Genomic DNA, 27,792 nt, shown 5'->3' on the forward strand with positions numbered 1-27,792 from the left:
GCTCAGCAAGGTCTACCCCTCAAGGATTGTGCTGATGCCAGTGATCAAGAAGAAAAACATCTGTTGAGAGACAATAAACACATCCTAATGAGGATTCAAAAGATGAACGTCGATGACATAGTTTTCATTCTGAATGTTGCACTTCTCGCTTCTCTCGAAGCGCAACATCCGTTGGGGCAAGTTGTTATACATCATTTTTTACGTACATACATCTCCCACACGAATAAATAAAGAGTCAGTGACAACTTGGTCCTGCTGATATTCAAGGCACTGACAGACCAAAGTTGTACTGCGAAATAAGCATCAAAATAAACAACCTATGAAGAGTTCTATCATGCCAAAAAAAGACCTTACAACTGTAGCCTTGTACTAGTGGCTTCAGAACAATACCTAACCATCACCATTGCATTCAGAACAAATTTGACCCCGATGACCAAATTTGGGCTCAATCCGACCACCTAAAAGGGGTCCACATTTGGGAAAATGAGAGATAAGGGCGATGTAAGGTTTCCTCTTAGATAGAAGAGAGCTTCCTTTGGATATAAACATTGTGATGGTATCTCTTTTAGACTCCCGAAGATTGAGAGGTTTGTTTCTTATAGGGAAACGGTTCCCATAGAGATTTTGTGTTGTTTTTCTTTTTAGTTATAGAGAAAGTTAGTTTCTCGTTGCTCTCTCGTCTCAGTTAGTTTCTCGTTGCTCTCTCGTCTCTATCTGGTATTATCGGTAATGGTTGCCAAAAATAAAGAAAAGAAAGGGAGAGTGGCTTAGAAGGGTTTGCTTATCTGTATTTTGTTGAGATTTGTTCCAAAATCTTTGATTTAACTTTCATTGGTAAAGTAGATTTATGTTTGTCGTGCCTGTGGATGTCGCCTTTTTGAGATGAACCACATAAATCTTTGTGCTCTTGTTGTATGTCTTTCATGCTTTATTTCTCATACTTTATTTGTCAAATATTACCCATCGAGTTTAGAGCTTCCACGCACAATAATTACAAGGTACAAAAGGAGAAAAATGAAAGAAAAAAGAAAAAGCAAAAGAAAAGAGGAAAAGAAGATGAGTAAGAATAGGAAAAAAGAAAATAGATATAGAGACAAACGTAAGAGAATGAGCTAGAAGGAGCCTAGTTTGGCTAAAAAATCAGCATCGTCATTTTTATCTCTGAGTGTGTAGTAGAATTGAACCTCCTTGCCCTTGATGGCCAAATAAATACTATCTAGAATGGAGGTCAATTGCCAAGGGACTGAGGGAGGATGTTTGCACTAAGTGATAACATTCACCGAATCTCCCTCAATTATAATGCGCACATGGTTGCTCTGCAGTCTTGAGACTCGTTGTTGTACCGGTTTTAATTCTGCTTCATTGATATCACAGTAAGTAAGGCTACCATTGTAGGAAAAGATAGTGGAGCCCTCATGATTCCTAAGTAGCCCATCAAAACCAACTGAAAGACTTTTGAGACCTAACGTTGCTGTCAAATTGAGATGATCGCTAAGTCTTGTAAGGACAATGAAGAAGAATGTCTGCGAAATTGGTAAAGAAGAGGTCTTTCAGATACATCGTTAAATTCAAAGAAGACTGAGCCCACAGAATTGTAAGCCTCATAATCCCCTTAATGGCCTCTTCGATTGAATGCATACCTCCCTCAAAAATCCTATAATTTCTTTCTTTCCAGATGGACCAACAAATTGCTGCAACCATAATTCACCATAGATGAGATCCAAGTTTAGCGAAAGGGGTGCTGAGGACAATTGCAAAAAGTTTCGTGATGTTCTCTGGCATCACCCACTTCCAATTAGCAATTCCAGCAGCCTAGGACCACAGATACCCCATAAAAGGGCAATGTATGAAAAGATGGTGACAATCTTCATCTGCATTCTTGCATAAGAAACATACATTAACAAGAATCTTTCCCCTCTTTCTTAATTGATCCCCAATAAGTTCCTTGCTCCAATAGCCACGGAAAGCTCGAACTCGAATTGGTGTTTCAACTGCCTAAACTTTGGTATTCATATTGATCATCTCAAATATTCTATCATTACTAATCTCAGCATGAAGGAAGCTAACTAAAAAGATGCCAGAAGGGGAAAGTTCCCAGATTAGTGAATCATGTCTGAGGAAACAAGCAAAAATAGCTTAATTTCTGCATCAATGAAATGTATTGATGCTCCGTGCTTTCATTTACCCTTCTAACTCTAAGATCAATCTTCCAAGTGCATTAAGTTCCCTGCCCCTCCACAAGCTCTGCTATGTAAGCTTGTTTATTTACCACTAAACCATAAACCTCAGAAAACAAATCCTTCAAAGGAATATTGTCAAGCCATTTTCCCAACCAAAACTTCATCTATTAGATTTTATATCTATTGGATAAAAATGATGGTGACTTCCTTGTAGAAAAAATATATGGTCTCATAGTATACTCTAATACCTTGCTTTTGTAATTTAGATTTATTTTTTTAATTTCTAATTAGGAAACCTCAATTTTGGATTTTGTTGGATACATGGGCAAGAACCTGGAATGAGATTGCTAGAGAGAGAGTAAAAGGTACATAAATATATATTGAATTTTCAAAATTGATCTAATAAAATAAAATACATACAAGAAAGCCCTTCCTTATGCTTGTTTTTTAAAATTCTAACTAAAAAATCCTCAAGGAGAGAAATATGTCGTAGCAACCTCATCCAAATGAAATAGAGTCTACAAATAAATAAATAAACAAGCAAAATTTTATTCACCTTTATTCGTGTTCTTTTAAAATAATTTGGAAAATTCTAATAAATAAACATAAAATAGACTCCCCCTAAATTTTACAAATGCATAGTCACGTTAGGGTGATTTGGTGGCTCTACTATCATCCGGTTTAATGGAGCATCCAGGTAGGGTTGGGAATGGGATTGGATCGACCTATCCATTTGACATGTCAATGTGGGCTGGGTTTAGGTCTGGACCCTAACAATAGACCTAACTTGTCCATGACCCAACTGATCGAGTCTAGTCCAACTTGTTCCCTATCATGTTGGCCTCACATCCGAACCCGACCAGACTCGATTGGACTTAGACCAGACCCAAAAATATAATGTGGGACTTGGACCTAGACCCAAAAATATGTTGCCGGACCCATACCCGATTTAAAAATAAAAGTATCTATTTATTTAAATATATTTCATGAATTTATGAAATATATACATGTATTTTTAAATATTATAACAAAATATATAAATATATTTATTCAAATATTATTTAAATACCAACATTGTTCAGGTTGGGTTTGGGTCGGATCTACAAGAACCCGGACCTATACACAAATAGTTTTTGGGTCTAATATTTGGACCTGGACCACCCAACCCATCGGGTTCAATTTCTTAACCCATACCTAGACTTGGGTTGGGACTATCCATCGGGTCTAGGTCCATTGCTACCCTTGGTTGGGTCAGGACTCAAGGTTTAGGTGGGCAAGATTGGGGTGTTAAAGACAACAACAACAAACAACTTGCCGTAGGATCATGCGGAATTTTTTGCACTACTCCAAGGCCTGAAGTTGATCTCCCAAAGGCAACTTGCATTACCTTGCATCATTGAATGACACTCTCTAAAAGTCATTAATTGGTGCAGAAAGGAGTCAAAACCTAGGAAAGGGGTTGCATCATGGTGGTAGCACCCCCCTACCTGATTACCACGTTGTGGTTTTCAATCTTATTAATACCACCCACTGAAAAAATGAGAAGGGGATGTCTTCCCCACTGAATTATTCAAAACAAAACAAAAAACAAAAAAGATTTAAAACCACATTGGAGATTATAGGCAGTATGGTTGGAGGTCATGGATTTATGTAATGTTTACCGTGAGACCAATGATGTTGCAGATGGACTGTCAAGCTTGGGGGTAAATTTATAAAATCTCATGGGTAGATTCGCAAAATCTCACTATGACTGATAGTCTAATTGTGTAAATAAGATAATCACCTTGTTACCTTTAAAGTCCAAAGTTTCAGATAAAAGAAAAAATCTTTCAAGTATCTCTATTGCCTAATTGATTTGTACAATGATCCTGCACATGCGTGTTATGCACACTCGCAGTCCACGATCAGTGTGTTAGTTGGTGTAGCGCACAACAAAAATCGAGTTTATTTGAAAATAATTAAATTAATATTATTAATTTTGGCTAATCAGAGCAACTAATTTAGATGGATTAGATTGGCTTGAACAGTTGGATATCTCTTTGTAGTTTCTCTAAAAAAAATTATAACATTAAATAATTATTTTTAAAAAAAATTGGTGTAATTGATTCACTAGATCAACCAAATTTTGAACCTTTCTAAGACCAAAGATTAAAGAAAATGATCACATGAGCCGACTAGCTGGACAGCCGAGATTGAAGAAAAAAGTGACACGATAACTAGATTGTATGTTAGTAAAACATTTTTTTCCCAAAAAAGCAATGATATGAAAAATCTAATTTTGAACGTTTCATTTAGGAGCTCCAAAAAAATAAATACTCCCAATTAATAAGGAAAGAACGTCTGAAATTACCTCTTTTTGTTCAATCTGAGCCGTCCTAGAGTTTGCGTAGGCCGCCGGGCTCACAGAATTATCTTCCTTTGATGAAAGCAGTTGCATCACAAATTTCGTTGTCCACTAAATCATAGTTCTTTGTATTAAATCATATTCCTTAAACTAGGTTACAACTCCAAAGGTCACTTTCATGAATATTAAATATAAAGGTATTTTGGTCTCTCTCAATTCTCAACAAATCCGTTTCTCACACTAGATTTTCTCACTCTAATGTCTAGATGGTGTAACTATATTTTCTATCTCGTTTTAGAAGAACAAGTAAAACAAAAAAAAAAGTTTAGGGGAATTATTACTTTACCATTTTATATCCATTATTACAACATTTTGTCAATATTCTCAAAATGACCAAATTGCCATTTTAGATTTTCAAGATCGGAAATTTAGTTTTTCATGAACTAAGCATAATTGAGTTTTTTTTTTTTCAAAATACAAAGACTTTTCGTTTTTAAATTTTCAATATCCGAAAATTACAAAATAAAAAATCGACAATTTTGAATTTTGATTTTTCCTGTTTTTTTTTTGGACATTGAATGTCTGAATTTTTTTATTTTGAATCCTAAAGATCCAGAAATAGCACAATTTTGGACCTTAAAGTTCCAAATATATATATATATATATATATATAGATATTCGGATCCTAAAGATCAAAAAATAGGGCATATTTGGAAAAGCTTATTGGGGCTCCTAAATTGTACATGTAATATCCAAAATTTTGATTGTAATAAGTAAAAATTCTATATGAAATTGTAATAACGCATAAAATAACAGATATATATGTGTAATTTTTCTTCTTTTTTTCTAATCTGAAACTTTGGGAGCCACTTAATAATTATTGGATAATTATTCTTACAAAAAAAATTGAAATTTGAGTTTTACAAAACTTAGATGTCACTATCTCACTGCCCAAAATTTGAGTGGTCTCTATTCAATCTAGAGACAGTATTTTTTCTGGTGCATAGAGTATACAATTTGAAATTTTTTATTAAGGTTAATCTATGAGTTGAAGAGGTTACATCCTCAAAATTTGAAGTCATAGATTAGTTTTAGGTGGGATTTTATCCAAGGGGGTAAATGAACATTCTACTCTTGAGGGGGTAGAATATATTTGGGCTTAATTGTTTATCTAGTGAGATGCTAATCGGGATTTCTTATGCGCTATTTGTAGCATACCAATAGTATGATAAATATCCTCTCGTCGTCCATACTCAATATGACCTCTTGAGCCGTGTATAATGGATTTGAGCTGAAAAATCGCTCATCTCCACTATATATGGCATGATACAAGTATCATGATTCTCTCACTCTTTCTCTTTATTTTTTTGACAGAAAGTAAATTTTTTTTTTTTATTTAGGGTCCTCTCTCTGGATATCTCCTTTAGTCGAAATGAAAATTATTAGATCAATGTGATATTTAGATTTGTAACTTTTTACTTAATTTAAAATGTTACAGTATTATATTTTCAAATTCCGCCATAGCAGATCATGGCGGTCCCAAGCCAAGATAAAGGAGAGGGTTGTGTTAGGTGGGCAACTAGTATAAAACTTTGCAGCGTCTTTTTATAAATCCTAGCCGACTACAAATAGTTGGAATAAGGTTCAGAAGATAATAATAAGAATACTAAATTTTTTACTTCATTTAACTTTTCGAAACTAGGTATTTGATGGGAGGTGGTTGGGGAGTAGAATTTGTTATATTTCCATTTAATTCTTATTAAAAGTTGAAATATAAGCACGAATAATAGCAACAAATTTTAGTTTTTTTCGCAAATATTATTATCCTTTTGTCTTGTTGCTTTCCAGTATGAAGGAGCTGTGAAAGTGGATGGGAGAGGACCATCGCTTTAGGATACTTTTGCAATTTGTTTGACGCCAATATAGTATTAAAAATGATTGTATACTTTGAGATTATTTATCTTAAGGGAAAATATCTCCATATTTTTTATTTTTAAGTTTTATTCGACAATATATTCAAGGTTTTAAAAGATATCTTGGGGCATAAAAATTATAGATTTTATTTCTTCTAACTTACTAAGCTAATTTAAATATGTTTTTTAGGCCAAACAAATCTAAAAAGACATGTCTTTTTTAAAGTCATCCTCTCAAACTTCTAGAGAGAGAGAAGGGCTTCATAGAGGTGAGAGGTTACCGGGAGGAGAGAGAGAGGTGTTTAGAGAAATACGGGAGGAGAGAGAGTGAGAGATGTAGGAAGAGAGAGAAAGAGCGAAGTTTGAGATATATAAGTGAAAAAAGAAAAATGATTGGGTTTAGAAAGAGCTTGTTTTTCTCACATTTGTTTAGGTTAAAAAATAGGTTTAAAGTGGTCAGGGGGTTAGAAGATATCTATTGAATCATTGGGTTTATCATAAAATGAAACTTAAAAATAAGGGATATGAAGATATTTTCCCTTATCTTAAATTCAAGGAGGTCGCAATTACTCCGGGCCATTAGATATCCAATTGGATAGCTTGAGGTGTATCACAAAGTTCAAAAAAAAATTTCTTGAACTTTGAATCTAGTTAAAGACAAATTCACAACCATTCGATTTGAAATTTGATAGATGAGAGTGATTGTGACCTCTATGTAGTAAACGTAAATGGTTCTTTTTATATATGTTGGTCAAAGCGCCTAAAAAAATGAAGAATGGTGAGGTTTTTATAAAGCATCAACTTTAAATAATTAAAATAAGACGTGCTTCAAAATTATGTTGAAAGACACAATTGTTGTGTTGTAAAGCTTTGCGATGGCATAAAAATATTTTGTTAGCTATAATTATGAATTTAAATATCTAAAAATAGTAAGATGGAGCAGATCTACGAACAATTACAGAATTCAAAAAATGGATGGTCTAGATAATGCATCACAAGATGCACTACTTTCATTATTTGAAGTCCTTTTTTCTCTTTATATTCATACATCTCGATGTCAAGATGATCAAATCGAGGTTTCTTTAGCATCGAAACAACCTTTTTTGGACACCCTACTTCAATAGTATAAGATTGGCACCTTATATAAATTTTTTTCTAAATTGAATGAGTAGGTTAAGTAAACAATTTTACCATAGGTGACTTTTAAAGTTACTTTATTTTAGCGACTCCTCAAGAATTTTGTTGAAAAACTCCAAATTATTATGAGTGTGTAATCCAAAACAATTAAGGGTATTCTAGTAATTTGTTTCACTTAGATTAATTTTTGTGGCAAATGAATTATATAACCCTTCTTGTTCTGGTTTTTAAACCTTGAGTATGTTTCTTGAATTGAAAATTCTTATTCGGCATTCATAATCTTGGAGAAAAACAAGTTGGACATTTTTATTTGTCAAAAAAATGTCTTATTTTGACAAAATGACATATTTTTATTTGTAATTTTGAATTTGTCAATTTTTATTTGTAATTTTGACAAATAAAAATCTGTCAATTTTTATTTGTAATTTTGAATTTTTTTATTATGTGGCCTAAGAAATAAAATCTTATTTTGTGTCTATAAACAAAATTATAATATTAAGTATTATTTGTTTTTATAGGAAGACATCCAATTCATGGTGGACAGGAATGGATGCAAATCGTTTCTCAATTTCATGGTCACGCATATATCCAAGTAAGTTTTATTTACTGGTTAAATAATCCAATTTTTGCTTGGGAAATTAACCTATATATCTCTTTTCTTTTTTATAATTAAAAAATAATCTCTTTTTTTTTTGTTTTTTTTTCTTTTTTTATATTTTACGTTAGGGTCACCTTTTGTTTGTCAGTCCTCCCCCCCCAAAATAACCCCTATATGGTATTTTAGATCCAGACGGCATGTAAGATTTTTTCTTCTATATCTCAGTCTAGAACTTGAAGAACTGGACTAAATCCTCCACTTTTATTTTTTATTATTATTATTTTAACTCGGTGTGGTACTTAGAGTACCAAACCACCTTGAATGATGGAAAAATTGTTGGAGTGATGAACAAAAAAAAAAAAGGAAGTCTAACACTAGAAGTCCTTACTTGACTATTTGTTGTTTTTTACTGGATCCAGTACGTCAAGTACCTGACCGACTAGGATGAAGAAAAAATGTGATCTGGTACTTAACAGACCGGACTGGCTTGTGGAGAGAAGCTTGGTAAAGGTCAGTCGGGTGCTAGAAGTACTGGACAAAAAATAATGTAGATATTATCTGGTATTTCAAGTGCCAGATTAAGTTTTAGAAGAAAAGGGTCTTGCGTTCAGTCAATCTTGTTGTACTAGACCAAGGTTTTTTGTGAAAAAATATAAAGCAGACGAAAATAAGATTCGCACATAAAATGTGAAAGAATAAAGATTACTTTTCAATTCCAGAAAAATAAAAGGTATATACACATTAATTTTCCTTTTTATATTCCAAGGCACACAACATGCCTATAGTATGATTGTTGTTGGGATGAGGATATTAAAATAGATGAGTGACAAAACAAAAACGGATAATAGGCGTGATTTGGTTCAAGTAGAAGACTCTAAAAATGAAGAAGCAAACCCAAAAGGACATATAGACGGAAGTAATGAGAAAAAATATTTGTTTAGCAGACCCCAAATAATTGAGATAATGCTTAGATGATGATGATGATATGTGAGCATAATACTTGGGGCTAGGGTTGAGATCATGGTGGTAGCACCACCTAAGCCTCAATTACCGGTCTACGTTTTTCTGACATATTCAAAAGCTATTAGCTGCTTCTGAAAATGGGTAAGAGCCTATATTCCCAAAAAAAGAAAAAGATAAAAAAAATGGGTAAGGGCCTATATTGCCGAATTAATTTCTATAGTGTTCGTAGATGGTAGTGGTTATATAAATTAGGCATGAATCAATCACTACAACAAACTCGTTGATGTGCTCTTAGCCAAAGGTACACCAATCTCTCTCTTTCTCTCACTCAATTTGATTTCTTGTTGTGAAAAATATCTTTCATCTTTAACGTTAGTAGAAAAAATCCCTCTCTCTCTCTCACAAATTGATTACTTGTGAAAATCTTTGGTCAGGAAAATCTCGGCCGGACTCGGACTCGAAAAAATTTATGGGATTCAGACCCGGACCCAAATCCGATCAGACCTAGACCTGGACCTAATTGGATCTGGATCCGACCCAAAAATGAAAACTTAATAATATATATATATATATATATATATATATATATATATATATATATATATATATATATATATATATATATATATATATATATATATATATATATATATATATATATATATATATATATATATATATATATATATATAAATAAGTGCTATCTTAAATAAATACATGTAGTATTTAAATATTATAACTAAAATATATAGTTATAAGGGAATGATTTCACGCAACAGTTGTATAGTAATATAATGCAACCACACTTCTAGAAAACCATATTTAATACATTTGTATGATCCCAAATTTGTACACACACTTCTTTCACTCAAATACCAAAAAAATAAAATTCAATTTGCACCCTAGATATAGTCAAAATGAGCGCCCTCCAACAATGAATCTTGACCATCTATTTGGTGAATTTCAAGATCTAGACCTTTACAAATTGAAAATCAATTTTAAAATTTTTACCATTGTTAGATACTAAAGTAATCTAAAAATTTTGGAAAGAAAAAAATCCTTCTAAGGCCTTGATCTAAGCATCTTATTAAAACTGATGGCCTATTAGTTTTGCTCAAAAAACATATTTTGGGGTGTATTTTCAAATTTTTCTTTTTTTGTAATTGTTCATTAGATTGAAAACAACGTATATTTAAAATTTGGGGTTAAACAAATAAGTCACGATCATTCTCATTCATTAAATGTCAAATTGGATGGCTTGGAGTGAGTCACAAAGTCATAATTTTTTATTTTTTGTTAAACTTTGTGTCTATTTAATGACACTGTTACAACCACCCATTATGAAATTTAAGGGACAATAGCGATTGTGACTTCTATATACAAAATATATAGGGTTTTGTTAGGTTACACCACTTAGTGGTGTATGCCCTTAAAGTCCTCAACATTTTTATACACTTTGATAACCTTATCTTATAGTGTAATAACTTTTTTTTAAAGGTATTTCAAGTAATTAATCAGTGGTAAACTAGAAATTCCTAATAGAAACAAAATATTTATTAACAATAGTAGACAATGACATCACCAACATGGCGTGACATCATCCACAACATACATTAATTATTTTTAACTACCAATAGCATGCCAGTATTTTTTATAGAAATATCTATTTTACCCTTCTAAATGACAAAAAAAACTTCTACTTGAAACAAATTTGTATTACAAGTTAATGATTTAAATGTCCAAAAATGTTGAAGACTTTAAGGGTATATACCATCAAGTGGTGTAGCCTAACAAAACCTTTAAATAGTCTCTTTGTGGACAATCTTTTTATTAAAATATTATATAGTAAATAATATGGGTGATGTTTCCATATGGTCTAGGCTTTATGAATATAAAACAAACCCTCACCTCAAATCCTCATCAAGAATGCACTTTCGGCATCGAAAATCTTCATGATGATTAAAAAATTAACCTCCAACACTAACAATAAAATTTGAAACTCAAAAAATGGTTCATATCTTGTGGATATATGTAAACACTTGTTTTTAAGGTGCAATGGATGGTCCTGGATGATTTGTTAGAATAAATACTATTTTTAGAATTTAAAATCCTAAAGTTTTTACACGATCATAATGTTCAAGCTGAGATGATCGATTTAAAATTTTTTCAACACTTGATTAGCAATTTTTGATGAGTTATGAGATGCGGTTTTACTTAATTTGATGGGGTTGCAGCCCCATCGAACCATTTTCCAAATATTATTTATATAATAACACTATTTGAGTTGTGTCTGGGTTGGGTCCACATGGACCTGGACCCGGACCCAAATAGTATTCGGGTCCAACATTTGGACCCGGACCAACCCACAGGGTCCAATTATTGGACCCGTAACTAGACCCGGGTCGAATCCGGTCCATTTCCACCCCTAGATATCTCGTAGTGAAAACTCTCTTTGGTCTTTAAGATTAGTAGAAAGAATCTCTCTCTTTTAATTTGTACCATGCAATCATATCTAACAGTAGTAAATGGTCTTTAAGTAGCAAGAATCTCTCTCTCTCTCTTAATTTCAACATGGCAATCATCTCTAACATTAGTAAAAGAAAATTTTGCAGGCACTGAACCCTATGTCACCTTGCATCATTGGGACCTCCCTCCAGCCCTAGAAGACAAATACATTGGGTGGCTGAACTCAACAATCATGTAATATATTCCATTTTTTATCTTTCAATTTCAACAACAAATGATAGCAATAATATGTGAAAAGATTTTAGCGTTTCTACGCTACAACTTCATTTGGGTTTCAAACAGTATGATACCAGCTCGTGAAGCATCCTATTCCTACTGATGATGGTTGAGAAGTACCTCAGCTAAAAGTCATTCAGAATTTTTAAGGAGATTGAGCTGAGAAATAGGTCATCTCGACCATCTATTGTTGGAACCACCTAAGAATTACTATACAATTATTTTCAAAAAAAAATTGTAATTTGATTTTTTTTAACCCTTAAATCTCCCTTATTTAAAAATTGGATGGTCTCTATTCAATTTTGAGATATTATTTCTTTCAAGCACATAGAAGGTGCAATAAGGGATTTTTATTTATTTATGTATTGAGATTAATCTATGGGTTGAAGAGGCTACATCCCCATAATTTGGGGTTCTAAAATTAATTATACCTAAGGGAGTAAATGGACATTATACTCCCATGGAATGAAGTATAATATCCTTTGGCTTACAATAGATGGGTTGTGGTGTTTGTGACCGCTTTGTACGAAGGGGACTGCATGCACTCGATTTTCTTATTTACTTGTTTCTCTTTTAAGGACATTTTAATGATTGTTGAAAATGGTGCTGAAATAATCTTTTTGTCAAAATTTAGAAGATGTAGTTTCTATAAGGTTTAGGTTTTTTAAAAACAAAAGTAAATCCTCACCTCAAATCCTCTTCTGGAAAACACTTTGAGCATCTGAAATCTCCATTATGGCTCTAAAATCAATTTTCAACACCGAACATGAAAAATGTAAAAAAATTAATGGTAGATCTTGTGGATAGGGGAACATTTATTTTTAGGAGAAAATGGACTGTCTAAATAATGTGTTACAATATATAGTGTTTTTAAGTCGTGAATCTTTTTTTTTTACAACTATAATGATCAAGGTCGAGATGATGGATTTGAGGTTTTTCCAATACAAGAATTGCAATTTTTCGTGAGTTTGAATTTGGATACGAAACTCCTCAAATCCATGATCTCGACCTTGATCATTATGGTTGTGAAAAAAAAAGATTTCACAACTGGTTTTTCCCATTAGGATCCAGATTTGGATCTGAAAAACATATATGGGATCTGGATCCAGTATCGATCCGGATCCAAAATATTCAGATCTAGATCCAAATCCAAACAGTATACATGGGATTCAAATCCAGTTTCAGACCCAACAGGATTCAAAAAATTGTTTTTATATATTATTTTATATATAAAGTAATATAAAATAATACTATACAACATAGGGAAATGTATCTATATATAAAATAACTGGATCGGATATGCATCGGATCCACATGTACATGATATCAATCTGAATTACTCTTTGGATTAAATTTTAGATCCAGATCTGTCCTGGATTCAAAGCGGTATCCGGGTAAGATTCGAAATTTTGTTTCATATCCAAAATGGCTGAATTCTCAGCTCTAATTAATGTGTCCTAGGGAACAAAATTTATTGTTTTCTCTAATCAAATTTAATGTATCCATAGGACCCCGAATTTGGGAAATGGCTTACCTAACCAAGCGCTCAACCTGAAAAAAGGCAGGGCAACGACATTCACATCAATACGAAAAAAGTCACAACCTAGAGCTGCACACAGACCGTCCAACTTTTATTTTTCTAGGACAGATTGAGGACCTCGAATGTTTTTCCTTTGTTTTTTTAAGTAATGAGTTGGTGTTTACAAAGTGGATCCCAAAATTTCAGATAAAAAAAATCCCGTAACGAAGGATATTTGCCCAACAAGAGTTCCAACTTCTAACTATTTTTTCAAATTTTTCTATTTTTTAAATGCTATAAATAGAATATTTCCTTGCCATTATATCCTCTTCCACTTTTACTTGTTCTCGGTTCTATTTGAGATTTCTATTAGGAAATTTATCAAAATACACCTAAAATATTATATATTTAATTTTAAGAAGATTTTTCCGTATATCATGTTCTGAAAAACTATTTCTGAAGAAACCCAAATATTCAAAACCTTTCTGGTGGCATATGGATTCAAACTATGGTATCTTCTATAGCCCTCTTGACCTAAATAAGCCCCTTTGACGACACATTCTTGATCCAAACATAATGTTGAATGACACATTTTTTTTAGTTGTGTCCCTTTAATTTAATCATCTCTTCTTTCTACAATGTTTCTCTCTTAAACCTCTCTTTTACCGTGGGTGTGAGAGAGAGAAAGAGAGAGACATTTAGATAGAAAGGACACAAATAGAAAGAGGTGTGTGTGGTCAAAAGGAGCTTGTTTGGGTTCCAAAGATTGGAAGATACACTAGTTTGAAATCATATACCGTCAGAAAGATTTTGAAACTTTGGATCTCTTGATAATTGATTTTTCCAAAATAGGGTGTACAGAGAAATTTTCTCTTTACTTTTTTATTCCAACTCATAATCATGTGTCTTTTGAAAAAAAAAATTTGAAATTAAATAAAAAACATTGGTAAATTGTAAAGCATTTCCTTTCCAACATTTTTTGACAAATTTCCCCTTTCTATTCTTCCCTTGCATTAAGACATGCAAAGCAACAAGGGTCCATTGGAATCTCATTTGATGTGATGTGGTATGAACCCATGTCTAATTCCTCAGAGGACATCGTCGCAAATTAAAGAGCTCAAGATTTTCCAATTCGGATGGTAATTAATCTGCCCATCATATATTTGCATTTTTCCTTGAAATTCTCCTGGAAATGTATACAATGAGACCATTTAATTTCGATACAAGGAGATCACAATTGTCATTGGCCGTTAGATTTAATATCATATGGTTGAAGGTGTGTCATTCTTTGGGCACGAAATCCAAGATTTCTCGAATGTTGTGATACACTTTCATCTATTGGATTTCATATCGTGATTGTGATCTCATTGTATAAAAATCAATGTTCGCAAAATCAAACCGGAATAGTTAACCGGTATTGGAGCTGGGAGCGATTTGAACCGGAACCGGACTAACCGGGGCGGTTAACTGTTTTAACCAGTCAAGTAGTTTTTTTTTTTAAAAATAAAAATAAAACATCAAAAACCTTAATTCAATTAATGAAGTTACAAAGTTCGACTAACAATGCTAGTAGTAATGAGAGCGGCAAGGGGGACCATGATATTGTTGTGTTTCACTATCAGGATTTACGGGGCGAAAAATCTGAGTAAGGCTTGGCGGAGTATGTAATGCCACAGTTGTGCCCCCTAGCCACTCAAGAATATTTCTTGTGGTACCCCCTTGGCCAAAGTCTCTTAGACTCGTCCAGCCTTCATGTTCTCCCCCACCCTATTTTGGGTTACCCCCACCCAGTTCTGTGTTGCCCTTACCTTATGGTACCCCCTTGAATATATATATATATATATATATATTCTCATATTCATCACAAAAAACATATTTTTATAAATATAAATATTATATAACATTAAAAACAATCATCACAAAAAAAATATCAATTTTATTTTTCATTCAATAAACCCTAAAATTCCTAAAATCCTCAAAATCGACCTCCAAATTTTTGTTTTTGTTCTAAAATTCGTTCATTTATTTTATGCAATCAATAATCTCACACAAATATTATTTATGTATATTCTCATATTCATCACAAAAAACATATTTTTAAAAATATATTTATTATATAACATTAAAAACAATCCTCACAAAAAAATATCAATTTTATTTTTCATTCAATAAACCCTAAAATCCTGAAAGTCCCGAAAATCCCCAAAATTGACCTCCAAATTTTTGTTTTTGTTTAAAATTCGTTCATTTATTTTATGCAATCAATAATCTCACACAAATATTGTGCATATATATTCTCATATTCATCACAAAAAACATATTTTTATAAATATATATATTATATAACATTAAAAACAAAAAAACCCTAAATTCCTAAAATCGAGCTCCAAATTTTTTTTGTTGTTGTTCAAAAATTGTTCTTTTATTTATTGTAATAAATAATACTAGTCAAATATTGTCTGAAAAATCCTAAAAAGCTGTAAAATTAAGAAAAAAAATTTAAAAAATTGGGTTCGAGCGTACCTTGTCTGCTTCAATCTCAAAATCGAGCCCCAAATCTCACCATTTCAATGAAATCAGGAGTCTTGAAATATATGCATCTCTGTGATCATTGACATCCCCAACTTTTTATCCAAAAAAAACTGAATAACCAAGCCAAAATCAAATGAATGGCGGATTTTTTTCATAAAAAATTGAAGAACACCAAAAAAAGCACCAAAAATTTGCCAAAATCGATCTAATCTTGGAGTTTTTTATTCAATATTGATGGTTTTATAAAAGATTTGAAGGTATAGTACAATAATTGAGCCAAAAAAAACAAAAAAACAGTAGGAAAAACAATAAAAGCTTCAAAAAATGGCGGATCACGGGTTCTGCCGAAATAATGGGCACTGTTACAAATAACGGCCGTTATTTTCTGTGGCACCGTTACTCTGTTATATCGCCCGATATAACGTCAAACCAGACCGGTTTTGTCAAAAAGTCGCCGATTCGCGGCCAAACCGGCCGATTTTTTCTAGGACGATGTGTTTTTTTACTAGTACACTAAAACCGGACCTAACTGGAATCACCACCCCACCACTAGCGAGCTAATCGGCCGAATCCGATTCCGACCGGCCGGTTTTCCGATCATTGATAAAAATGAATAGTCTCATATTATAGTGTCCCATTAATTAAATAATAATTTAAAATATAATTTTAATTTTTGAGAAAGATTGACTGTAGTAATTTATTTTTTAACTATTAATTTCATTTAAATAAATAAAATAAATCTAAAAGTATAATAATAAATAAAGTGAAAAAGAAATAGATAAATACAAGTGATTGATTTCTTCATTTCAAAATCTCATAAGCATGTGGTACGTTGGTGAGTTTGTGCAAACACATGCTTATTTACATATGAGAGAGAGAGAGATGAAAGTCTTGTGTATAACAAAAAAAAAGAGATCATAATAAAAATTTTAAACAAGTGATAAAACTGTTTAAATTAAGTGAGCCTTTTGATCCGACTCAGGAGAGTTCGAGTTGAACTGGGTAAGTTTTGATAAGTAAAATGAAGAACTTATTTAAAACTTAGAGACTTGAGTGATTTTAGGGTATCTTGGCCATGAATCACTTGGTACCTGATTCGGTCCAAATCTGGACAGGCTAATATTGGCCAAGCGATTTCTAAACACTAGGTCAAGCCTTTAAAAGCTCATGTCAGGACTCGGGCTTGCCACGGTCCTAAGCTCGAGTTAGAGGCCGGACTGACCAAGTCCAACCACCACCCTCAACTAATTGTCAAAATGAGGATATGGAGATGAGATAAGATTCTTCCCGATTTTAGGGTTAGTCATCCAGATCCGACCCCCCTGCTAAGTCCAAGCCGGGCTCACAATTTCCAAAACATCGTTTTTGACAAAAAACAACATACCACTTCGACATCTCCCCATTTTTAGGTTGAATCTTTAGCTCTATACGTGCATGTGCGTATGTGTGTATTTTGTGTTGGTTTTCACTACAGTGACAACAAATTTCGATGAACAAATTGCAGGTTCTTAGACCCTTTGTTCTCGGGTACCATCCGAGCTCAATGAAAACCCAGGTTGGAAACCATTTGCCACAATTCAGCAAAGCCCAATCTGCTCTGATTAAGGGTTCCTTAGACTTTGTGGGTATCAATCACTAAATAACTTATTATGCCCAGAAAAAAACACCTCTAACATTATTGGTGTCCTTCTCAATGATTCCCTATGAGACTCTGTGGCTCTCACCCTACGTAATTCTCATCGATCAGGATTTCAATCGCTTCTTTGAAATTCAATAATTGGATTAATTTAAACTGATTTTAGAAATTTTAATTTAGATTTATTTGGAAATTTTGATTTTTTTAAAAAAGAATTGCCTTAGTATTTGAAAAATTATGTGAAATTTGATCGGAGCGTATTTCACGAGGTTGTGGTCCTATGAGGCAACACCTGAAATAACCATCTTGAAGATGGATTGAGGGCCCAAAACACCTTTTAGTGACTTTGTAGATCCATTTATGCCCTAACTATGGAAATTAAAGCTCCAAAAATGATGTAAATCAAGTGTGTATGTATGAAGACTTAAATGGATGGCACAGATGAAATGGTACAATATAAACTACTTTTAAGGGTTTGAAATTTATTTTTACCAGATCCATGATCATGGAAGTGGAGATGTGATACAAATAAAATTAGGGTTATTTTAGTTTTATTTTATTTTATTATTCTTTGTTTATATTTCTTAAGAATAGCGAGTGAGCTAGGATAATTAGGTGGGCACGAGTTTATCTTGTGTTTGAATTGATATTGATGAATTGGGTTCCTTAGTTTCTAGAAAAGAGGAATATAAATACGATAAGGTTAAATCTAGGGGGAGGCTTTGGATAAAGGATAAAAACATGGGAAGCAATAGGGAGGCTTTGATAAAAACCTAACTATCTATTTAACACGTGAAGTTAAGAGAGAAAAAACAGAGATGAGAGAAAATAATGAGGAGAGATAAAATAGGAGAGTGCATGTAGAGAGGGTTTTTTTTTCTTATCTTTTTTTTAGTTTATTTAAAGAGAGATTTCCCTTCATTGTAAGGAGTGAATGAGTTAATAAAATTTGGTCTCATGAAGGGATTATTTTGGGGTGGATTCTCTTGCAGACTTTGAGAGATGCTATATTCTCTCAGTTTTTCTTTTGTTTTTATTTTTATTTTTTTGGTTTTATTTTCTTTCTACATCAATTGGTATCATAGCATCAATTTGCATCAAGATGATTCATTTGTAGAGTTTCCAATGCTTTCAGGGGTGATGTTTGATGATCTAGAGGTGGACATGATGGATTTCCCGTGCTTTTACCCCTGAATTTTAGGTGTTGTCACAAGCAACCTCAGCGACACCAAAGCCTCATCAAATTTGATGGCTTTAGCGATTTCAATTTTTTTGTTCACAAGTTTCTAATAATCCTATATTATGAGTGCCTCTCATCTTTTGGCATTACTATTGTTGTTTTCCCCTTGAATCTTTCAACTTCTTGTTTTTGGCTTATGTTTTATGTGTATCTGTTACTCACTATTTCCTTTGATGCATTAACAGCTTTTAGAAATGGTCAACCCATTGGAGACAAGGTATGATTCCAGCTCAAACCTCGTTACCTCATTGAATATTATTAATTACATAAAATAATAGGTAATGAAAAACTATTATATGCTCCCATGGTTGAAGAGCAAAATGTGCATTTGCTCCAAGAGCGAAATCAAAACCCTAGCTTGTACTTTGAAGACCCCAAATTTGGTGATATGACCTGCTTAACTTGGCTACTAACCTTAAACAATAAATAATAATACTAATAATAATAATAATAATAATAATAATAATAATAATAATGATGATGATGATGATGATGATGTTTGATTTGCACCTTAGAACTGCATGGAAAGAATCACACTAACTATTGCAAACAAATTGTCTCGATAGTCAGATCAAAAGGATTAGTACTTAAAAACTGTTTCTTTTTATTTCATAATACTAATATGGTTATTGAATGGAAAGTATATAATGAGACCATTTACCTTTGATATAAGGTGGTCACAGTTAATCTTGACCATTGGATGTGAAATTGGTTGATTGCATTTATTTCACTAACCAAGCTTAAAGTTTAAAAGAATATTTTCGAACTTTGTGACACACCCATGCTATCGAATTTTACATTAGATGGATATAAGTAATTGTACTTTCCTATACCAAAAGGTAAATGGTCTCATTGTATACTAGAGCTTAAGGTCATTGACCCTAGGAAGCATATGTAAATTCTGCTCCCACGGGAACAAATTGTGCATTTTCTCCCTTGGACCAAGCCCTGCTACTCCTACTCATCCATTCGATGATGATGCTGATGATGATGATGGAGCTAATAGTGATATTACAAAAGGGGGGGTATTTGATGTGTCAGGGGACACAATTGTTGATCTGCATCCCCGATGTACCAAATGTCTGGGGTCCATTTGCAACAAATATGGCACCTCCGTCGAAAGGTAAAATGAATGGTGTGAAATAATTTTTTAAAAATGCCATTTTGAGATGTCAAATTTTTTGGTCAGATTTGTGATTATCATGATTGAGATTAATGACATCTAAGAACTCGGATCAAAGTCCATCTCTAAGATAGATTTTGGAGCGGGGATGCATCTATAGATGTGTCGGCTGACTCATTAGATTAGACAAACACCCTGCTAATTGTTGACATTATTATTGTGATTTTGGAGAAATAGTCATGCTCTAATTTGAGGGTATTTGATATGGATTTGCAGGCATTATCCATATGGTTGTATATCGTGCCTCATGGAATTAGAAGCTTAATGAATTATATAAAGCAAATGTATGGGAATCCAGTAGTCATTATCACTGAAAATGGTAATTATTCTCTCATTATTTCTCTCAATTATATTAGAGTCTTTCCTTTTTCTAATGTTCATATGATTTGGGTCTTGATGGTTTGAATGGTTGTGTACTTAGGAAATAAGTCTTTTGTTTTTTTTTTTTGCCTTTTGGGTTGTTTCGGATTATTGGGAATGAGCTTTCCTCCTTTTTATTTTTATTTTTTTTGGGTTAAAATAAAAAATGAGCTTCCCTTTTTTTTTTTTTTGGGTGAGAATAAGGCAGCCATGCCTATTATGAGCTGGTTGATATTGGTCCAGACTAGTCCATGCTATGTGATTCAATTCTAGTCCATGCTATGTGAATCACGCATGATTTCTTAAATGATTGTGTAATATATACTAAAGAGTTAATTATTGTGGGTGATTGATAAATAAATGCCTTCAAAGTTCTAATAAGCACATAAGTAAAACATTTAAATCATTAGCCCTCAAATAATAAGAGGTTAAATTTACACCATTGTGACTTTCATAATGATTTGTTTTGTGCATATTTCTATGTCCAAAGGACATGGATATATGTGTCAGGCATGTCAGAAATGGCAACTTTAAAGTTGATACTCAGATAGGACAAGTATGTACATCATTTAACAGGAGTAGGAGGTAGAATTGTAAGATACATTAAAGGCTTTCACCATAAAACTTAAATAAATATTTTAAATATAATGTTTATGGTTTTTAAAGTGTCAAACATGAGTTTTTGTCACTCATGACATATTGGCACATGCTCAAAACATTAGATATATGTGTTCCAAGTGCATAACTCCATTCAAATTAACAAGTAGGCCATGAGCACTGCCATTTTAAAATGCGAAAAGTATATACTTATCTTTAGTACAAGATGGTTGCAATTAATCTTGACCAAAAAAATGTGAAATTGGGTGGCTACATGTATTGCAGTGACCAAGCTCAAAATTCAAAATAATTTTCTTTAAACTTTGTGACACACCTAGGCTATCAGATTTCACAGTTATAAGTAATTGTTTACTCCTCCTTGTACTAAAGATAAATAGTCTTATTGTATACAATCCCTTTAAACTATATATTATTTTTTTTTCATGTGTGTTTATAGGGATGGTGATCCAAACAACTCCCTAATTCCCATCAAGGATGTGTTGAAGGATGAGAAGTGGATCAAATACCATATCGACTACCTCACAAATTTGTTGGCTTCCATAAGGTAGGTTGCTTTATTGACTTGTGAAATTACATTATTTCTCGATTTGAATTGAAAAATTTCATACTTTTCTCCTTTTAGTTTTGGGAGGACGAGGGCTAAATAAGGGTGACAATGGACCCGACTAAACTCGGGACTCGATGGGTAGACCCGACCTCGGGTCCGGGTATAGGTCCAAAGTTTGGACCCGAAAGGTCAGTTCCATATCCAAAACTTAAACCCAAATACTATTTGGGTTCAGGTCCAGCCTGACCTAGACCGACCCATTACCACCCCCTCAAAATTACCCTCGTCACGAGTAACCAATGTGTACTTTGGCCAATTTTCTATTTATACAACCCATGAAGTCATGTTACATGAGTTGCATAATGCTAGGAAAATATGGCAATCATTTTAAATTTTAAATTGTATTTTACAATGTTAGACCATTTACAAGGCTGCAAGTTCCACCCACTACTTTTGGTAGTCTCAAACTTTTAAATTGTTATAATTTAAATCTAATCTTTTTTCCCCCTCAATTTAAATCTCATAATCCATGGCTTTTGTTGCACCCGTCCTAATTAGGAAAAGTAGTTTGTACGTCAGGGAACGCACTTCTACAAAAGCATTCCCTAAGGCATGTAACCATCCATCATGGAGACAGTTGTTGGCAAATAATAGCTCCAAAAATTTTGAAATCCATCGTGTTAAAATAATATAAAACTTTATTTTTGTTTTTTTAAGTTACTACTTATCATTGTTGAGATTATACATTCCTCAAAATTTTGAATCTAAAATCTATCTCTAAAATGGATTTTAGAGGGAGGACTCATTTGAATAGATGACTCTGTTAACTCATAGAAACCTTGTCTTTTTAATTTTGAAAAAAGATTATCTAAGTGCGATGCTCTTAACCATCAAATTAGGACGCACCTCAAAAATTTTACTAGAAGAGGTTGTATTATCGTTCAAATATTCTTAAATTGATCAACTCGGCCTCAAGATGTATGGACAAGAGAGAAAAAAAAAAGGATTTCAAGCTTTGGAAATAGTGCATCTTGTAATGCATTTTTTTTACCGTTAATTTTCAAGATTTTCAAGTTTTTATAGATATGCTCGATCTACATTATTTTTGAAGCGTTAAATTTTATAATTAGATATGAAAATATGTTTTAAAGCTATCACAAAGATTTCCAGTTTTGAAAACACATTTCTCGATACTATTTAAAGGTGTGCTTTACTTTGATTGTTTAGATACTCGGCTCTATACAATCCACAACCTTTAATTTTTGTGAAAAACATGAAAATTATTTTCCAAAATTTGGTAAAAAACACTTCGAAATTCCATAAGCTTCCAAAATTTGGCAATTCCAATTCTGCAGGAGGATGGATGCAACGTGAAGGGATATTTTGTGTGGTCTTTCTTGGACAATTTGGAATGGGCGGCCGGATTTACTTCGAGATTTGGCTTCTACTTCATAGATTATAATGACAAGCTCAAGCGATATCCAAAGGACTTTGTTCAATAGTTTAAAAACTTTTTAACATGATAATGCAATTATATCCGTCTCAAAAAAAACATATAATAAGAATGTTTACATTTTGGTACAAAAAGATTATAATCGCCTCTAACACTCATACACGAAATCATGCAACTGAGGATGTACTATTGACTCGTGCTCAAAATCCGAGAAAATATTCCTTAAATTTTTTGTCGAAAAATAACACAATCTGGCGATCCAAATTCACAGATGAAGGCTGCAGGTACTCGTGACTTCTGCGATACGAAAAGTATCTGTCACGTTGTATAAAATCTCTTTTTCTATATTATTATTTCGATTTATCCCTTCATTATTTATGCATTTTTATTTCAATGTTTTTGAAGATCCATTGTCCTATGACCAATCCGAGTTTCTATATATTGAATTTTATCCAAAAGATTAATGTTTAATAAGAATAAGGAAAATTGGAGATACCCTCAACTTAGACTTTCTAGACAACTTCTCCCCAACCAACTTTTTTATTGTAACTTTTACCCCAAAATATACTTTTTTGATAAATACCCCCCAGTCAAAAATTCATATTTATTTGGATCCAAATACCCTTATCCATACAAGCTCGCGTCACATCCCTGTAGGATGTGCAATGACCAAAGGTTACCTGCCGAACCGTGGTAAAAATATGTCGGACCGGTACAATAAAACCACTGCCAGACCCCAATGCGCAATTGCCGAACCACATGAAAATATGTTGGACTTATGCAAAAGAGTGCTGGACAGATGTCACCTTGTACCATTGGACCAATGCAAAAGAGTGCTGGACAGATGTCACCTTGTACCGTTGGACCGATACAAAAGAGTGCTGGACATATGTCACCTTGTACCTGACCGAGCTAGAATCACGGTTAGACCCCATTGAATATTTTTCGGATCGAGGGCACCTTGTGCCTAACCGCATGCACACTACGCCGGCAGAGAGTACAATGCTGGATCAACAGTTGAAGTGCCAGATCAATAATTGGAAGTGCCGAACTGAGTTCACCTCATGCCGAGGATGTGACGCGAGCTTGTATGGATAAGGGCATTTTGGTCTAAATAAATATGACTTTTTGACTGGGGGTTTTCGTAAAAAAAAAAAAAAATGTTTTGGGGTAAAGGTTGCAAAAAAAAATAGGTTGGGGGAAAGTTGTCTAGAAAGTCCAAGTTAGGGGGTATCTGTTATTTTCCCATAAGAATATCCACATGACATTTGTGAAACTTCATAGAAGTTGCCAATGTTTTAAAACCCGGAACAATCAGGTGAGTTGTTGGGTTCAATAAAATGTTTTTTTTTTTAGGAAACTACAACTATTGTATGCATTGCACCGCATCCTCCGACCAGGAGACTCGACCCTCTAGGTTCTCCATAGTCAAAAGGAACTCCACACTTCAGGAGTCTTGAAATATCCGAGATGCCTTTATGAATACATCAACACTTATTTCTATGTCCTTCCTTAAGACTTCATCAATCCATGTGCATCGCTCCCTATCCTTCCTTGCTTGAGCAACAACATTAGCTGCAGGATCATGGTTCCTCCTGCTAGTGGTAGCAGCTACTCAATCTTTCAAGGTACGTGGCATCATGGACATCTCGTTGGCCATGCTATCAGTTGTTGTTTGTTGTCATTTCTTTCGTTGAGCTCTTGTTGGAGTCTGAGAGCACTGCCTCTTTGCCCCATAGGGTAATGCACCGTCTGATGAGGAAGAGCTGAACTCCTCATCACCCCCCAAATCTACCACTAGCACAGATGTGCTAGGGTATGAACTACTACCTTGTCGGCACCTTCTTCATTAGTATCATGGGAAGGGCCTTGTGTGGCTTGGTGGTCATGCCCATTCAAAGTGATGCCACCTCCCCCTAATGCATCCCTTTCATCCACGACTCCAGTGCCAAATATGATCTCAAAGTCCTTGAAGTATAAAGGTAAAGCCTTTCCATTGTATCTTTTTGCAAAACTATTCTCCTGTAAATAAAGCATATACATGTATTCAATTTGTGGGAACATTGCACTGAAACTTGCATAACCACATAGAAATAGATAATGAAGGGGTTTCAACTCACTACTGTATACTGAGCCCATAGGATTGGTTCAGCAGTCACCATATTTCTCACATGATCAAACCCAAAACCTGATTGTAATAAAAGGTTTTTTACTTCTATGAACTTGGTCCTAAATTGCTTGTATTTACTCTTCAATCATTCCAAGTCATAGGAATTTCCAAATGCCCATTTCATGAATTGTGTCATTCGGGGCCATGAGTCTTTCTTTAGGCCCCCACTTTTCTTGAACTCTTTCAACAAGAGATCAATAAATTGATTCTCTTATGCAACGTTCCACTGCACAAATTGTTTGGGTTCTCCTTTTCGTGATTTGTTCTCCATGGCAGTATTTGTACTTGCCACTGACGATCGGTTATCCATTCCTTCGGAGACAAATAGTGTATTTATACTTTTACTAAATCTTATGGAGTGATAACAGTTCATAGTACCATGTTAACGGTTCATATCCATGTATGGGAAAGACAAATGATTCTAATCCAATTTATTATTTCTATAGCTACTATTTCACATTAATGGAACATAAAATGATATCAAAATCAGATAAAAACGTGTGTTAAATACTGCTGCATATTCAGCAGCATATGACCAATTATCTCACATATTTAGCATCAAGATTTGACTCAAATAATGAGATGAAATGATGCTTGATCTACTTCTGCAAACCAAAGACATTCTAAGCAAGCCAGTGACATCATTAATGATATCAAAATTAGATAACAAATAGTGTGTTAAACACTGCAGCTTATTCAACAGCATATGACCATTATCACACGCATTTAACACCAAGATTTGACTTAAAATGAGATCAAATGATGCTTGATATACTTCTGCAAACCAATGGCATTCTAAGCAACTCAATGACATCATATTAAAAAAAGTGTGGTTAGGTGCCTCGATCTCGCCCTCCGGATCCTAGAGGATCGGACAGTGGGTGTCTCGGCTTTCGGGGGAGACCCGAGACGTTTATGAGAACGCTCTCTCGGGAACTTCGTTCGAAAACGGGGGCACGTGTTACCAACCGGTGAGAGAGGAATTTTGAAGGTGGCTCGGGACTTACTCGAGCTAACTTGTATGAGCGCCATCTTAAATCACGAAGAAAGCCCCCCCAGTAATAAAACTGGTTTGGAATCGCCTCCCTTGGCACGTATTCTTCTTATTTTATGCTTTTCTGCATTCACACATGTATATGGCAAAGGCTATGGGACAGGTGGGTCAAACCTCACCTTTTTCCTCTCTGATGAACGTACACAAGCATGCATATTCAAAAACAAGAAAAAAAGACGGGGGAAGAGAAGAATTCGACCAAGCGAGAAGATCAGAGTAGTGACTAGGCTTGTTGATAATTGGCCTAACGTGGTAGCAAAACAGGCTTAGTAATGAAGACCGGCTCACGGAATCACCATTAGACATTATTACCAATATCAACCAGCTAAACACGATGAACGATCTGTCGTGGCAATAAAGCAGGCCAAGTGATTCTGGCGAAACAACATTACGGTTAGACGACAGGTCTTCCCAGAGATGTTAACCTCAATCCCTCTTGATTGAAAGCAAGAGTAGCAGAGGAATGATTGAAGTGAAGAAGGGAATAGAAAGAAGGAGAGAGAAGAAGGAAGAGAGGAGGGAAAAGAAGGGAGAGAAGATGCATTCGGCGCTAGACATTACCGACTATTTTAGGAGATGAGGGAGAGAGGAAGCTGTCGACGCTAAGTCTCCCCAACTGACAAAAGAAGAGAGAGAAAACCAGTCGGCACTAGGTCTCACCGACTGACAAAGGAAGAGAGAGAAAACCAATCGACACGAGGTCTTGCTGACTGACAAAGGAATATAGAGAAAACCAATCGGCACTAGGTCTCATCGACTGACAGAGGAAGAGAGAGAAGCCTAGTCGGTGTTAGGTCTCGTCGACTGACAGTGGAAGAGAGAAAAAACCAATCGGTGCGAGGTCTCACCGACTAACAGAGGAAAAGAGAAAAACCCAGTCGATGTTAGGTCTCGCCGACTAAGAACGAAAGAGAGAGAAACCTAGTTGACGCTATGTCTCACCGACTGACAGAGGAAGAGAGAGAAAACCAGTCGGTGTTAGGTCTCGCCGATTGATAGAGAAAGAGAGAGAAAACCAATTGACGCTAGGTCTCACAGACTGACAGAGGAAGAGAGAGAAAACCTGAAGGCATTAGGTCTCACCGACTGATAGAGGAAAAGAGAGAAACCTGTCGGTGCTAGATCACATTGACTGACAAAGGAAGAGAGAGAAAATCAGTCAATGCTAGGTCTTGCTGACTGATAGAGGAAGAGAGAAACCTAGTCGATGCTAGGCCGTGTCAACTGACAGAGGAAGAGAGAGAAGGTCCAGTCGGTGCTAGGTCTCACCAACTGACAAAGAGAGAGAGGAGACCAACCGGTGCTAAGCCTCGCCGGTTACATCAGAAGGGGATAAATGGAGATAGAGATGAGGAGAGGAGAAAGAGAAGAGAGAGAAAGAGAGAGAAGAGATAGAAAAGAAGGAGAGGAGGGGGAAGAGAGAGAAAGAGAGAGAAAAGAGGATAGAGAGGGAGGAGAGAGAAAGTTACCTGCCTGAAGGGTACCGACCCTTTTCTTCTCTCTCATCTCGATCTCTCCAAGACGTACTCATAGCCTCAAGCAAGGAATCGAAATTTTTATTCAATCTTCAAACCATCAACTAAAGGTCGAGCGGTCTCTTTAT

At 34.3% G+C, this 27,792-nt stretch overlaps 1 pseudogene; it reads left to right on the plus strand.

The window, feature by feature from the left end:
* Positions 1–2,864: 2,864 nt before the first annotated feature.
* Positions 2,865–23,035, plus strand: LOC18438755 (beta-glucosidase 40-like; annotated as a pseudogene).
* Positions 23,036–27,792: the final 4,757 nt, after the last annotated feature.

This window comes from Amborella trichopoda, chromosome 10 (assembly GCF_054954075.1).
Source record: "Amborella trichopoda isolate Santa Cruz 75 chromosome 10, AtrichopodaSantaCruz75HAP2 v2.0, whole genome shotgun sequence".
Lineage (NCBI taxonomy): Eukaryota > Viridiplantae > Streptophyta > Magnoliopsida > Amborellales > Amborellaceae > Amborella > Amborella trichopoda.